Genomic DNA, 16,053 nt, shown 5'->3' on the forward strand with positions numbered 1-16,053 from the left:
CAGGGATTACTTTGTGTCTTTTTTGAGCTAAGACTGGGATGTATCTGCCTATAATCAAGTATTATTATGTGACTTTGCTCCAACATTCACAGCAAACTACAGAATAATACACCGGATCAATACACTTCTTGATTACAAATTTCTCCTGGGACCTGTGCTCAATATATATTGTTAAATTGATTGTTAACGTCACGCCAGAGTTGCTTATATGCCAGAGGTAGAAAGAAAAATGAAACTCTAGAGACATGAAGTGGGAGAGAACGAAGCTTAAGGGAAATAAAAGAAAAATAGCATAAGAAGGAAAGAGAGAGCTATTCAGACGTGTAAAGTGACAGAGTGTAAAGGCAATCTGTTTGCTACGACAGTGATGACAGGAGGGGGCTGGCGTTCGATATCATAACAGCGCAGAGGTGGAGCGACGAATCCACCTTTCCTCTGTGCCTGCCATCCATCTACCCATCTGTCCATCTGTCTGCCTGTACATGAAGAAGGAAGGGTTGAGCTGCAGTGGAGTGATGCCCGTCATTCAGGAGAGGAAGGATGAGAGGTGTGTAGAAGAGCTGTGGTGATGGATGGTTGAACAGAGGAGGAAAAAGGGGGCAGAAAAGGTGGAGAAAACTGAAGGCGACGATAAGCGGAGTGTGTTCCTTTGTACAGATGTTCTCACCCTGGGTCCTATACACATGGTACCAACATGTGACATGCAAATGTTATCTGGATGACGACATATTAAATGGATTCACATTAGGTATTACCATGCAGCTCCTGTTTCAGAGAGAACACTACAACAAACAGTACATTTCGGCAGCTAGCTAACTAGGCTAATGTTATTTTAAGGGTAACTTAATAATATATTGATCTTGTTTTATTTCGGTGTTGTTATATTTTCTGCCCTCCAACTATCAGCAGGTTGAAACTCAGAGTAGTGGTTAAAACACTGGGTTTGAGTGTTTTTGTTGTTTGTTTTTTGCGTAGGGGGCATGGTCGAGTTAAAACCGGGGTGTTAATTTGCTCTTGAGTGAATTGGTGTTGTGTATTAGCTGCAGTGGGGAAAAAAATATTTGGGAATCATTCACGTCGAGCTAACCTCTGTTGAACTTCAACACATCAATTATTCAGTTGACCGATAACAAACCTGACAGTTCTGACCTCCATGGAAAAGAAGTGCAGAAGAAATAGAAAATGCAGGAAGTTAACTTAGTAATTAGACGTGATACACTGTCCACTTAAAAAGTATACACAGTTACACAGAAGAAAAATGGTTTCGAAGCAGGTGATGGACTAGCTATGTAGTGGACTGTGACCCTCAATAACTACATGGTAGAATGGGTCCTCCACTAATTGTTGGGTCACTGGACACTGAAGCCCAAGTTGCCCCGTGTGTGTTCCTTACTTCTAATCTGCTTTGTAAAAATCATCTGCTGAAAGATTAAACATAAAATATGTTGTACTTCAACAACTAGATTTACGAACTGTCCCAATGTCACCAGGTTTCTAACTATTTTGCGAGAATTCTGTCACATCAGAAACGTTCCACTAAAGGCTAATTCACAAAGTGTGTGAGCGTAAAGGTTTTACGAGAGCGCATGTTCATAGCAAAGGCTGCTGACACCAACTACTCTACTACTATCAGATGATAGGAGCAGCTGGATGAAATAGAAAGAAGAGATCATCACACGGGGCGATGCAGACTCATTTTTAAATCAAGTCAGCCTGAAATCAGACTAACACTGAAACCAACACAGTTTCCGTTAGTTGCCTAAATAAGTCACTTTTCACTATGTGTGTTTTAAATTCACACTGTTTGCACTGTAAAAAGAAGCGCCGTGACTGTGTCTCTGCCTGATCAAATCAGTTCAAAGTCAGACCGGAGCAGAGGAGAAATCAGATTACTCTTTTGCTGCATGTATACTAGGATTTCAAATAACTAGGTTTCTTAAGTGCATGTAAACCCGCTCCTCCATTACCCAAGAAACCTGGTTTTTCTCAGTACCCCTGGTTGCTTGAGTCCATGTAAATGCACTGACTGGAACACAGGAGCTTTGGTTTGCTTGTTACAAACTGGCTGCATTAGGTCCATCTACTTCCCACCTGCCAGTGAAGGGCTTAGGGTGACCGTCTACTGAGCCTCAGGATAAATGACAGGTCGTTAAGGTGAGTGACAAGCAGGGAAGTGCAGACGCTTTAAGCACCAGCGATTCAAGCCAAGAGTTAGGGTACCCCCCCCACACACACACTCCCATTAACTCACAGTCAGACCTACATGCACAAATATTCAATGCAAACATATATCATTTATATTCGACAAGACATCTATCATTGAGCTGACAGGGTTTTTTCATCTGTAATTAGGGGTCAAAAGGTTTCCTTCACATTTTAGCCTGCAACAGCTAATGCCAGCAGATTTTTTCTGCACTGTAGTTACTTAATATGCATTCCATATGTTGGCCAAAGGACACAATTAAACTCTTGGCTAATGTGAGTTAAGTGTGTGTACCGATTACGCTTGAAGAGAGATGTTTCCTTAGAGGAAAATAATTTAGAGTGTATGATTTAGGAGCTGTACTAGTCTCACAGCCTACTTATCCTATTTAATGTGGAGGATAGTGGTCTATTTTTTGCTTAAAGCGCTCCCTTCATGATTTATTTTTATGTAATATTTCACAATAAAGTTTACATAAAAGAAATTGTTACATAGCATAATATGTAAATTTGACTCTATTCATGTAATTATTTATTTTTCTGTTACATCTTCTTTTATTTGGTTAATAGGATGCATAAGTGTGTTTATGGTACATACCACATATACTTAAGCTGTGTCGCCACTTGTGATTGATGTTTCAGACACATTCTTCAGTCATCCTGAAGCATATTTATATGCTTGTAACCTATTTTAGTGCTATGGGATATGGATTCAGTGAGTTATATTGTGAGTTTGAACTTGATCCTGTTATCATGTATTTATATTGTGGTCAACTGGCACTATTAAAAGTATGCGGAGGCAGATCAATAAACGGTTTAATATATTGGTATAATAGTGATGCCAAATAGAAACATTTTTTATTCTAATATGATATAATAAATCATCGGCCTGGCTGCAACTGCAACAAAACTGTAATGTGATAATATGAATGCACCTTTAAACTAATCAATAAATTAATCATTATAATAAATCAACTTATTTGTTTTTATATATTATTTCAGTGACAGATTTGATTAATTCTTCTTGTGCTGATGGTTCCATGTTCATTTATAGAAATTATAAGGCAATTATCTACCACCTTCTGAGTCTGGCAGGGGTGGCCAATCCGATTTTCATTGTTGCCCCTTCTTTAACCGGCCATGAGGAATTGTCTCAGAGGTAGAGCGGAGCTGCCTCGTCAGATTTTGGGAGGGAAGGGCTGTGAAGTTTCAATATGTTTTGCTGTGAGATCAGACACAGAAATCAGCAGAGACTCAAAGAGAATAATGTGCAAGTGGTGGGATGAAAGCAGCCAAACTACATAGTATAACATGTCATGTGTTGATAATTCACCTGCCACCATTCATGCTACAACCACATCCAGTTACCTCAACAGGCATAACAGCAGTAACTAACTGCTTCTGGTTTTAGAATAGCAGCATGCCAGTGTTTCATTTACCTCATATAATGTGCCTGACTTTTTTTCTTCCACAATTCTCCTTCAACTAGACGTTCGACTAACTAATGACAGTAGAAATCTACATTACCAACATAAAACTTAAGCTTTTAAGGTGAGGTTTGAAATTTATCCTGCAGACTCTGTTTTGGAACAGGTGAAAGTGTCTGGGAAAATGTTCCGTAGCTGAGGTATGTTTAAAGGCACAATGACAAAAGAGCGAGGGGCCAAAAGGCTGATGGTGGTTCTGAAAGGAACGGTAAACCTGAGTCCAAACCAGGTGAAAGAGGGCAGAGAGAAACAAAGAAGCCAAAAGAGAAGTGACATACTGAGTTTACTTCTAGTGCGAGAGCAGTTCGCACATCAACAATCACACACAAACACACGTCACAGATACTATACCTGTGTGATGATGAGGAGTGTTTGTATGTTGGGTCATGGTGACTGAGTGCTGCAGGTGTTATTTACCCATGCCTGTATGGTTCAGCACTACGCCATGAAAAAGCACTGATGGTCTAGTTTCAAAGAGCCTTGGCTGCTCTTTCAGCATCAAAAAGTGCACTTAAGAGCCTCTGTAATTTTCCATCCCTTTCCTCAGCTCAGGTTGGGTTATATTATGATGAGCAATAGCTTCTCTGTCTCTCATCCCCTCTCCAACCACCTGTCTTTCATCCTCACCTCTCCTCTCCAACCCCCTCATTCTATCTCTGTCCACGTTGTTTCACATGCTGCATTGAAGCTTTGTTGCATTAATAACAAGCCTCGACTTTAACCAAACACACAAAGTCACTTTAAGCTGTGTGGTGATTCAGCTGTAACCAGAACTTTATGCAAAAATGCGACATCATTGAGAGATACATGTGCTGCCGCAGAGGTACTGAAGATGTATGCAATAATTCAAAGCACCTCAATAGGTGGCCAGAGATAAATTTGAACACAAATTGTGCTGCAAATCAATCTACTTTTTTATTTCCTTTTCTGTGTGTAAAGTCTAAACACTGAATGACTTAAGGCACCTCAAAAGGGTTAATAACCCCCTAAATAATGATGCTCAAAAATCTTCAAATCAGGATATTTTGCTTCCCAAAATAAAGTTTGAAGACTGACACGGAAAGAAAGCAAATGAAAGTGGGGACACGATGAACTCACTCTTTTAACACTTTTGTTTGATGTGCACCAACCAAACAACAAAGATCAAAAGTCAAATCAAAAGTTGGTGGCAATGAAATCAGAGGAACAGTAAATATTTACCCAAAAACTTCAAATCGATGGTACGTTGCTCTGTGTGGTTTTTATGGCTGTTAGCATGTTAGCTGTAAAACATGCTGATCTGACAATGTACTGCATAACTGCAAGTTAATTATGTTAATTGCTTTATTTAAAAAAGATGTGCCCTGTTCATTGACTTGCCAACATTTATCACTGCACAAAGCTAGTTTAGCATCATGCTATTATAAACACCAGCTGATCCAAAGAAATTCTATACAAAAGTTGTTTAACTGTAACTATTTTTGTTTAGGAAACTGACAACTCATAAGAAAGTGACCCCGGAGCATGTATAAATTAAACTCCCTCAACATGTCCATCGTTGTACTTGTATTATCTTGTGTTTATCTTAATTTCAAAAAGTTCTCCACAGTTTTCTGTGTTTATCCCCTCTCTGGTAACAACAACAATACATTTCAGACACAGTAATTGCTTAATTGCAGAGGCTATTTTAGCTGCCATATTAACATAAGCAATTCCTTGGAAGCATAGTGCTAGCATAGCAGAAAATTGGCCCGGGGGGCTTTAGGGAATTAGAAAGGCAGATTGCATGACGTGGTGGAGGGAGAAGTCTAAGCTAGTGGAACCGACATTTGAAGCCCCCCACCCCACCCCGTCTCTCCAATTATGATCCTTATGTCTTTCCTCAGAAATTCAGAAAGCTCATTTCATTCATTTAGAAAGAATTTGTCATGTAGAAAATAAGCTTCAATGTTTTACACTTTTAATTATTGTTATTATTAAGATACATTGTTCTTAAATGAGACGGCATTTAGGTTCCTAATGTAAAGTCCATTGAATACTCTGAAAGAAGAAAAACCCTTAAGGGATCCTTATTCTAATCGTTTTATTTGAATGTTTATCGCAGTCAAAGATGTATTATATAGATCTTATGTGTCCTATTTTGCAATTTTTCCTCAGCTTGGTTCTTTATCATTTCGAATTTGGCACAAATACGAATTCGTGTTCTTCCCAAACACTCTTCAGTCTTTGCTGTTTACTTTTTGTGTTTATTTCTCAGTCGTTCTTCTTCCTTCATTTCCCTCCAAACATTGCCCACCCATTTACCGTGAAACAAAGAATAAAAACCTCCTAAACCAGATCACCCACCATGTAATCTCGCCACACAAATGACGAACACCCGCTGCTTTAGCGAAACGCTGGCCGGGAACGGCTCCCGCTGTCCGTGATGGCAGCTTGTGTGCATGACTAAATGCACCACGCTGATGGCAGCCAAAGCATGGCTTGACGCTCGGCTTTTCATTTCCATTTACCCTGCACTGTTTGCTGACTCCAGAGATGCTTGAATTAATGTGTAAGTAATAAAATGCCGAAGAAAGAAATAAAAAAGCTCCCCCCTCCTCCTGCCCTTTCTCCCTGCTTTTGCCTCTATCTGTCCATACCTGCTGTGAACATTCACATTACCACACCGTTGTGCAAAACTTGCCCCTATGTCCATCCTCACCTATTATAATTATAAAGGTCTGTGAAAAAGCCCTGATCTTTCATTCTCCGAGCTCAGTCCTGTCAGCACTTTCCCCCAGATATTGTTGGGGGAAATCTGTCGACATTTCCTCCACATTTTCTCCCCCGTTTAATAACAGCTGACCTATGTCGCTTCATCTTCACGGTAGTCAAAGGCCACAGTGAGAGCAGTTGTATTACAAGTGATTCTGACTCCAGACTTAAATCTGCCTGCTAGCGCTATGACTTGTGGTACTTCTTCTCTTTTACTCTTCCTCGCTTATGCATGTGTAACCTTCAACCCCGTTGCTATCTTTGTCTGTCTTGGTGAATATTTGTCTGATCAGCTGGAACAATAAAAGAGCTTTGAAAAGGATTTTCTACATAATTAACATGATTCTTTTTGTAAGGAAATACTGTATGTAGACACATTTCTGATGATGAAATATGTACGCTGGGAGCGGAGTTTGACTTTCTGAGTGCTGCCAGTTCTGCATATCATCCAGTGTGTGGGCAGCTGGATGGCTTTTTAAGTTGATGTTTGTCACATTTTTCTCTATTGTATTGGGAAATATTCTATTAAAGAACACCAGAAGTGTGAAACCCTCTAGACTCCATTAGCAAAACTAGATGATGGCTGATAATTGGTAGGTTAATTATTACCACCGGAGCCTGTGAATTTCATATATTCTTGAAAGAACGTGGGTTATTTTACTATGAAATATTCCCAGCTGAAATTACCCCCTCTATTTTTGATGTCCTGGGCTAATTTTGCATCTGTTCTATTTTAGGATAAGCCATACCAGTCATATAGCCAGTGGCAAAGAGCTGCATTACTATCTACTAAAGATCTGGTTTCATAGCAGTTTATCAAAAATGAATCCAGTTCTAAATTATTTTACTGAATCCAAACCTTTATTGGATCTTTTGGGGTATTTTTTGGAGTTATGAATGATGATGATGAATGTTGTTTTAACAGAAATGACTGTTTTCTCAATCAGCTTCATATCTTAATAATGGATGTTCTGCTTTGCTGGAAGGGTGTAGCGTTTTCACCACATGTTTTATCACTGCTGTGTGACATTAATTAACCCTCTACTGAATCATTTTTACTTTTGTTACAAAAGAAAACCATTTTTGTTCCTCGCAGGAAGGTTGAGATGCTGCAGTAGTCATATAAAATACTTAATTTACCAAATATAAACTGTATAAAGCTGCAAGTGTGATGCACTTAACATTATCTGAAGGTTGCTGCACTGCTACAGGTCACAGATTACAAGGTAACACCAACAATAAGCTGAAGTGTAGCACTTCTCAAGTCATGAAAAAATCAAAAAGAGTTCTTACCTTAATTCTTTTACTGAAAGAGGCAGAACAACTGAGATATAAACTGAAAAAGTAAAAAGCAAAGAGTGAAGAGTGGTTGGAAAGCACAAAAATTCCTGATTGTACCAAATATGAAAATAATAATTCATACTCCTTACTCTACAAGGACTCAGGCTGCATTTGATGCACTTGGAAGATCAAACATTTCTGAGTTGAACAGTTCAAATTCCAAGTTCAAAGTCTTCCACAAAGCCAAATGCAACATCAGCATCAACATGAATGACCATGAAACTCCAAGGCTGTATGGCAGACACCATGTAAACATTTGTAATGTCACTTAAGCTGATAAACATCAGCAAAATGCAGAAACTTACTGACACATAATTTACATACATTTAGTCAAGAATAGAATTAGAATTTACACAAAGTAGTAGTTTAAATGTAATTTACTATTATACTGTATGTAATTTAATACATCATTATATAATATCAAGTTAACTGCTTTGTTTTAAAAGTTGTATTCATCAAACACCATTTGAAAAAGGTTTCCATGACCACTGTCATACAGTGAAGCTGGGGTACTTAAAAGTGGTCTGAGTATCCCCAGTCGCAGCTCCAACTTCAAGGGCTGCTCCTTCACACTTTTTTAAGTAGGAAGTTGGAAATATGTGACTTCTGATACCGGCATCAAATGCAGCAGCCGAGCCACTCCAGCAGAAATGTGCTCCTTTGTCTGCTGTTGTGCATCTTCCTTAAATTGCCCTAGTCTACCAATAAATATTGTTATTGTCAAGATGACTGAGTGTAGATGGAAAAAAATCAAACCATTGTTCTTTGCTAAGACCACCACTCTCGCAGTCTAGCTCTGTAATCTAAACTTTTCTTCTTGATAACTTGATGATAGACTGTGCAAAAAAAACATCACCATACTCTAACTACCAACAACAGTTCAGCGGGTGAACAATAGTATTGACTGACTCCATCTCATGTAATGTTCTGACATTACACAAGGAATAAAAAAAAAAAAAACAACTGTTGCACAGAGACAACCAAGTGACCTGCGCTGATTTGAGGCACATGGCGACTGACACAGACTTAAGCTGTTAATATACTTGACAAATCTCCCACTCCATTAAAGCTATAGGCAGCAAGGGCCTTGTTAATTGCTGTGTTGACACATGAGTGCTCTAAGTTAAGTTCACTTTCTTTTCTTTTTTTTCCCCCTCATCAGGCATAATTTTCTTGCCTTGCTCAGAATATCTAATATACCATTTTATATCTTCAACTTTTCAAGCATTAGCTTTTACAGTATATAGGATTATGTCTAATGGAGACAGCTAGTTTCTCTGAACTTGTCAGGCACACATTTATAACCAGTATTCGCTCTATAGACTTAAAATGATGCACTGAAGGAATCTAGTCGACCTTTGATAATATCCTTCACGTCAACCTTTTTTTTTTGTTCACTGGCACAACACTGTGCGTAAATGCATTTTAGATTCCACAGCACAACAACATCATTCTGACATGACCAGAAATATGGGTTCAGTTTGCATCAGTGGGCAACACATACTGAAAAGACTATATGCACTCATGATGCTGTGTGGCACTTTGGGTAAAAGCAGCCATCAGACGGCATGCTCTTAGTTTCACCTATTAGACCCATTGATGCCATGAATAGCAAACGCAGTTAGTGCAGAGGCAGAATATAGTGTAGCGGGACTATTTAATCCATGAGAGTGAGACAGGGATTGTGTTAATGTCTGTTTAGAAGCACTCGTTATATTTTACACTCTGTCTCACCATATTCTGTAATATACACTGAATATCCAGACATGGCATAATTAAAGCCTTCTCATGAAATTATATTTTTTTCTTTTCAATCATTTGACTGTCACACCGTCTCCCACTTAAACCTGCCGAGCGGGTTTTAAGATGTATGATTGATCTCTGTGGAATATACTGTACATAAAAAAAAAAAAAACATCTTCCACGTGGCAGATTTGAATGCACTGAAACAATGAAAGGTTTAACTCAGTCTGTTGCACACAATATGGTGCTGCTGCAGCTATTTGTGATTCACATTTCAGGTTTAAAGTGCTTTATCACTTTCTTTAATGTCGACTTTGTGGGTGAACATTTTAAAGATTAAGGTAAAGGTAAGGTAATAAAAAATGTAAATCTAGATTTAGCACTAACATGAACATTTCTTCCTGGATTTAGATCATTTTAACTCCTAAAAATATATGACTATTAAATTATCAAATGCGTATCATCTTCAGATGTTATCTTCCATCTACTTTATCCTTCATTCCTGCCCAGAAAAAAGAGAACAAGAGGAAGGTGAAGGTATTAATTAAAAATGAGGGAGACCTCAAACACCTCGATTATCACAAAATTTGTTTTGGTGCTTTAATACTTATACAGTGGTAAATTCAAAATTAATTATGCATGAATTTGATGCATAAATTACAGGATGAGACACGGGAAAGCAAAACCCACATGAAAATGGAAATCAGGGGCTATCAAAGGACAATGTAAAAAATCTTTCACCATGTGCAGAAGATGGAAAAATAAATGTTTATTTTCGGGTCACTGGGGATGTTAATTAGAATAGCTTTTTTTTTTGTCTTTCTCCCAAGCATGAGTGGTGCTGGGCTCGGAGCTGAATTGGACTGCCACTGCAGGGCCGTCTTTGATGCATTGTAAATGACGGCTCGTCAACTTAAAGGACATTTTCAATGACAGGTTGTGTGTTCCTCTGAAGATTATGTCCTCCAACCTTATACTGTAGCTCCAAGGAAAAGTGGCTGCAACACTGTTTGGGTGTACACTATACACTAACTGGTGTTTACCCTGATTGTGCTTTACAACACTTATAACTGCTGTACGTATATGCAATTCAGTTGTAGTGGTGCAGAACATTAAACTTAACTGGCAGTTTATTAGGCACATCTATCAACCCCATTTTTATAAACAAGGCTACAAAATAGAAAAGTCTCTCTGTATCACGCAGTGCAGCTGAACAGCACCACAAACTACAGCTGCTAAAAGGAGGCTCCTACATTAGCTTCATCCAAAATAGAGTTTAAAATTCTTCTCCTCACATATAAAGCACTTAATAATCAGGCTCCATCTTATCTTAAAGACCTCATAGTTCCATATTTTACCAGCAGAACACTTCCTTCTCAGACTTCAGGTTTACTTGTGGTTCCAAATTGTAGAATGGGAGGCAGAGCCTTTAGCCATCAAGCTCCTCTCCTGTGGAAGCAGACTTTACAAGACTTCTGTTTTTGTAATTTGGCGCTATACAAATGAAATTGAATTGAATAGAGTCGAATCATCAACGCAGTTTTAACAACTACTCAACCCCACCACATGCAGGAGATGCTCCTTCATCTAGTGCAGGACTGTTCTGTATCATACTGCATCAGTTTTATCTTGGCACACCTAATAAACTGCCAACTGAGTGTTTGCTTCACGTTAACATAATAAAGCAAAAATTAGCTAAGTAATAAATCATGTAGGTCTAGGCAGGCAGTAAAACTGTCCATAGTTAAAGCCTTCATGCATAGTGAATTACTGCATAGCTCCATTTTGTGTGTGGCCCTAAGTGGATGTTTTATTTCAATTTCCATCAGCAGCGGCTCTGATTGCAACATAACTTCTCAATGAGCATCTGAGTAACGCGCTTGCTCTGTGTTCGTCAGCTCCCAAGCGTACACTTCATTTGACAAACTGCTCACAGCAGCATTTTCACCAAACATCATGGTAATCACACAACACATGTTTTTCCCACTTTGGCTTCTGCTGTTGTCCAGCTACTGTAAAGATACTGCAGAAGTGCACCAAACGTTGGTTTTCCTGGGGAGGACTGATTGAGTGTGTCTATGTTTACTGTGTTTGGAGGCATGTGAACATGATTCACCACAGGGTTCTGATCAAACCTTTGCTGCATCATGGTGTGCAGGGGAGTGTCTTTATTCTGGATAAAGAAGAATCAGAACTGACAAAAGCATCTCTTCTGTTTACAATGGAAGGCTAAAGAGCATGGTCACTTTTGAATTAGCCCTGCATTTCTACAGATGAATGCAAGGAAAGTTCATGGTTGGTTAGTCCAGTGTACCTGTAAAGAATAGAAGAAGATTTATTGTAAGTGCAGAGCTTCAGTTGGCATTAGTATCCTTCATATGCTTCTGCAGCCTGTAAAATGTTTAGATACAGTGGCCTTACACCAACTGCTGAGCTCTATAATAGCGTGTTGTGTTTAGAGTATGCCTGCAGATTTACCATCTGTTTCATATCTGCCACTCTGATGAAAGCATTAAATAGGCTGATTATAGACATTATCAGTAAGTGCCACCCATTGTGACAACAGATGTGAATCGTTCTAGCAATGGTGGTAGGAAAAAAATGGTTCTGTCCGTATTGGTTAAATCAAATGGCTCAGTGTCCCTTCTTTCATTGGGAAATCCATTTAATTGTGCAATTGGAAGATTATGAATATACAAACACATGCATTATCACTTTGGCCAAACAGGCAAGAAACTGTAAGTGTAAAGTAGTTATTATAACCTTTGACAATAAACCAGACAGACATTTTGACTTCCAAAATCAATAAAATCACTAACAGAAAAAAAACCCATATGCCATGGTGTGTATTTCCATCCTTTTCTTGTGAACATCGATTCAGCCACCTATCCCTTTCCAGACACCTTAAACTAATTAGGCCCTCAAAGTACAGCAGGAGAGAAGTATCTGACAATTAACTCCAGCCCTGTGCTCCTATGGCATTTAGTTTTCAATGTGTTTCATTGTTAGGTATTGACTAAATGCCACATGGGTATTGATTCCCCTCAACCATTAGCATGCCTCTGATTCTCATCTCATAATACTGCTTATATTGTGTTTACAGTCAAAACACTTGCATGCCTGCTGTTTGTCAGGGCAGATGAAATAATGATGTGTTAGTGCTGCTGGAATATTAAGTGTCTCTTGGACATTGCAGAAGACCCCCATGATGCCACCTCTATTTACTGGTAATGAGTGAATCAACTGTCACACACTGTTTTTCAGATGCTGTCTGCATGTGTCCAATAAAGTAGCTGGTTTCCAGACAATTTACTGCAGCTTCTGATTTATAACTAAACCAACTTCAGACAAACACAGGACATCGTAAGTGCTATTTTGACCAGTACATGCATTAATATCTTGTTTTTCACCAGCTGTATTTTCCCTTTAATGGTACATCTATACAGAAAAAATAGACATAATTCTCAGCTGTCCATCTCAGGGGAGCAGATACACCCCTATTTTAATCAATCCAGTGTCTGCACAGGCTAAGAGGTTTAAGAGCATAACATGTTAGCAAAAGGCATATTCTTATATTTCAAGACTATTTTCTGGCATTTAACACATGTACAGTGATTGCATATAGGGCTTCCAAAACATGACCTATAACTCAATACTTTGTCTGAACGCCTCCAGTCTAGACACTAACAGTGCACTGGTGTAGCTGTGCTAACATGCTGCTCATGCTACGCCTTCTGTGTAAACGTGGTATAAAGATGTGTATGGCCTGAAAAGTACAGTAGGGAACATCCACTACTAATGTTAGTAGATACACCTGTGCTTTTCTTGCTATGATAATTTGAAATGTATGCTGTGAAATGATGTCTATACGTTTCAAAAAAAAAAATCAGGAAATTGTTTGTCTTTAATATGATTTCGCAGGGAACATTATCACAATTCATATAAATGAAATAATTGGCAGAAATGCTGAACATATGAGTAAAATATGTCTTTTTTCTGCCAAAATATCTGATCTTGAAGTACAATGTCTAGTTTTGTGGCTACAACTTTTTTGTTGTTTTGGTTGTGTTCAGGTGTGTACACCACTTGGTTAAGGTTAGGAAAAAAATCTGGTTTTGTTCAATAAACACGTGTGAAGTGGCTGCAAATTTTTTTCTGTCATAATTGCCAAAGTGTTTATTTTTATAAACTTATCCACAGCGTGAGAGTCCTGCACTTTGTACACCTCAATCTTTCTTATTGCAACTTGCTTTTTTAAATATAGTGCTAAATGCATTTTAAAATACACAGCATCACAACACAATCCATCCAAAAATGAAATTAAGTTTTGTAATGTCTAGACGTCAGGGATGAATACAAGAAATAAAAAAAAAAAAAAACAAGCCATGTTACAGAGAGGGACAGTTGTCCAGGTTATGTCTGGAGGTAACTCAATCTGCATCTTTTAAAGCTCACTAATTAGTATCTCACGTTTTTCTGTCTGTAAAAAAACAATGTGTGAAAAAGTGCACAAAATCTCGAGTCTCTCCACTGGTTGCCTGGCAACCTCGTGATGAGGGACTCACTCCTAGTCTGATTTACTATATACTACCGCATCAATGTACGTTAGATACAACAGCACTGGTAAAATGGCTCGGTGTAGCTAACATTGTTCAGGGTCTGATGGATGACAGGAAAGGATGTGATGAAACTTCTCATTGAGCATGTTAATTTAGCTACACACACAGTAATCACCACCCGCACTGACATATATACCCACTTAAATACTGTCTCACTGCATTTATTGTTAGTATGCATACAAAGTGCACATGCTCTTCCTGTCTTTGCTATCATTACACACACACACACACACACACACAGATGCACATAACAACTTGCAGCCAATTATTCTCTCTTTAAATATTTTGCACGCTGCCCTTTATGGTGATTACTGTGACCTTTTCCTCCAGAGCATCTCCTTCACTCTGCTTCTGCCAGCCTACCATCTTGGAGGCTTTTAGCCCCCCATGTTTCAACTGCATTCCCAGAAAGCAGGCCTCCATAATCGACCAGGCGAAAGAGTGAGACCAATTAAAAGTATTTTACCCAGCACTTAAGGTTGACAGGAGCTGGCGCACTTGGCTCGGCAAATGCCATTTTAACGGCAAATTCATTCATTCATGAATGTGTAATTGTTGGGCTAATGAACCTGATGGTTTGAGTGTTATAATAGAGGGACCCCCCACCTGGGCCACAACACACATACATACACACTAGACAGCCAATTCTGCTGTTTTTATTCATTAGACCCGTTTATTTGACTAGGAGGAGAATCATACTGATGTCTCATTTTTGTGAGATGCTCACACAGGGTTTACAAAGCTATTTCTCGCTCTCTTCAGTGTAAAGTGTCTTTAAATATGCTGAAAGCCACTCTATAAATAAGTATTATGGTTATTTCATGTGGTTTCTAGCTCCACTAAGTTCCAATAAATTCAGAGAGATACTACAACAAAACTGATGATTTTAGGTGAAGATATGCTAAAGCAAGTTTCTTGCTTTTAGCCTACAGGTGCTGATCTTAGCTGCAACTCTCAATTTTATAAGCTGCAGCTAGGTAGTGAATTAGGCTAGCTGTCTTTCTGAAGTCTGTGTACACCATAAAATCTATACTTAACATTATATACAGTACTACACTCTGGACCTGCCAGCCATTAATGAGCGCTGAGAAATTATTTCAGGTAGAAGTTAGTAAGCTGTACATGCAAGAACTGTAGATTAAAGCAGTTGGCAGCAAATATAAATCAGCCTCTCTGGTCACTATTTGATATATAAGATATGTCATCTGACTTGCAAAACAAAGACTATGAATTCCCAAGGGCGACTGACATCAGTATTGTGTTCTTTAATGTGCAAAACAGCAGAATGACAAACATATATTTATCATATAAAAGCTGTAATAAAAAAACTTCCCATCCCAAAAATCCAGATTCCTGTTAGACTTCACATGCACTATTTTTATGTGCACATTTGTACACCATGCCGTTCCTTTAAAGAAGGTTTTACCAATTCTATTTTATTCTTCAAAAACACAATCAGTAAAAAGGGATCAGCTGTGTGTCCAGAAAGTCTGTGTCTGCCTTTCAGCTGTGTGTTTGTCCCTTCCTGCTGTTATTACACAGGCCTCCACAATGCTTTGTTTGGCCTTCCGCAAGGCTCCAGCGGGACCTAATGACTTTCATTATCAGATGGGGGAATTTAATTTGAGCTGCACCGCTGTCAGAGATGAGTAGCCTGATACGGAGCCACGTAGGAGAAAATAAAGAGTGAGTAATTACTCTTTAGGGATGTGGGTGGGGTGGGTGCAGTTTGTGGGTGACGGGAGCACAGAGGGTCAAGACACTGAGAGAAAGAGTGGGAGACAGAGTGAGAGAGCATGGTTTATGAAAGAAATCAATAGTGAGTTGCCACCGTCAGGTTATGAGATTTGAGTTGGGATCCGTTTTCTCATTGTGACCGAAGCAATGGTCCGCGTTATTATCCACAAGGCTGCTAGACGGGTTAGCAA

This window comes from Anabas testudineus, chromosome 7 (genome assembly GCF_900324465.2).
Source record: "Anabas testudineus chromosome 7, fAnaTes1.2, whole genome shotgun sequence".
Taxonomy (NCBI): domain Eukaryota; kingdom Metazoa; phylum Chordata; class Actinopteri; order Anabantiformes; family Anabantidae; genus Anabas; species Anabas testudineus.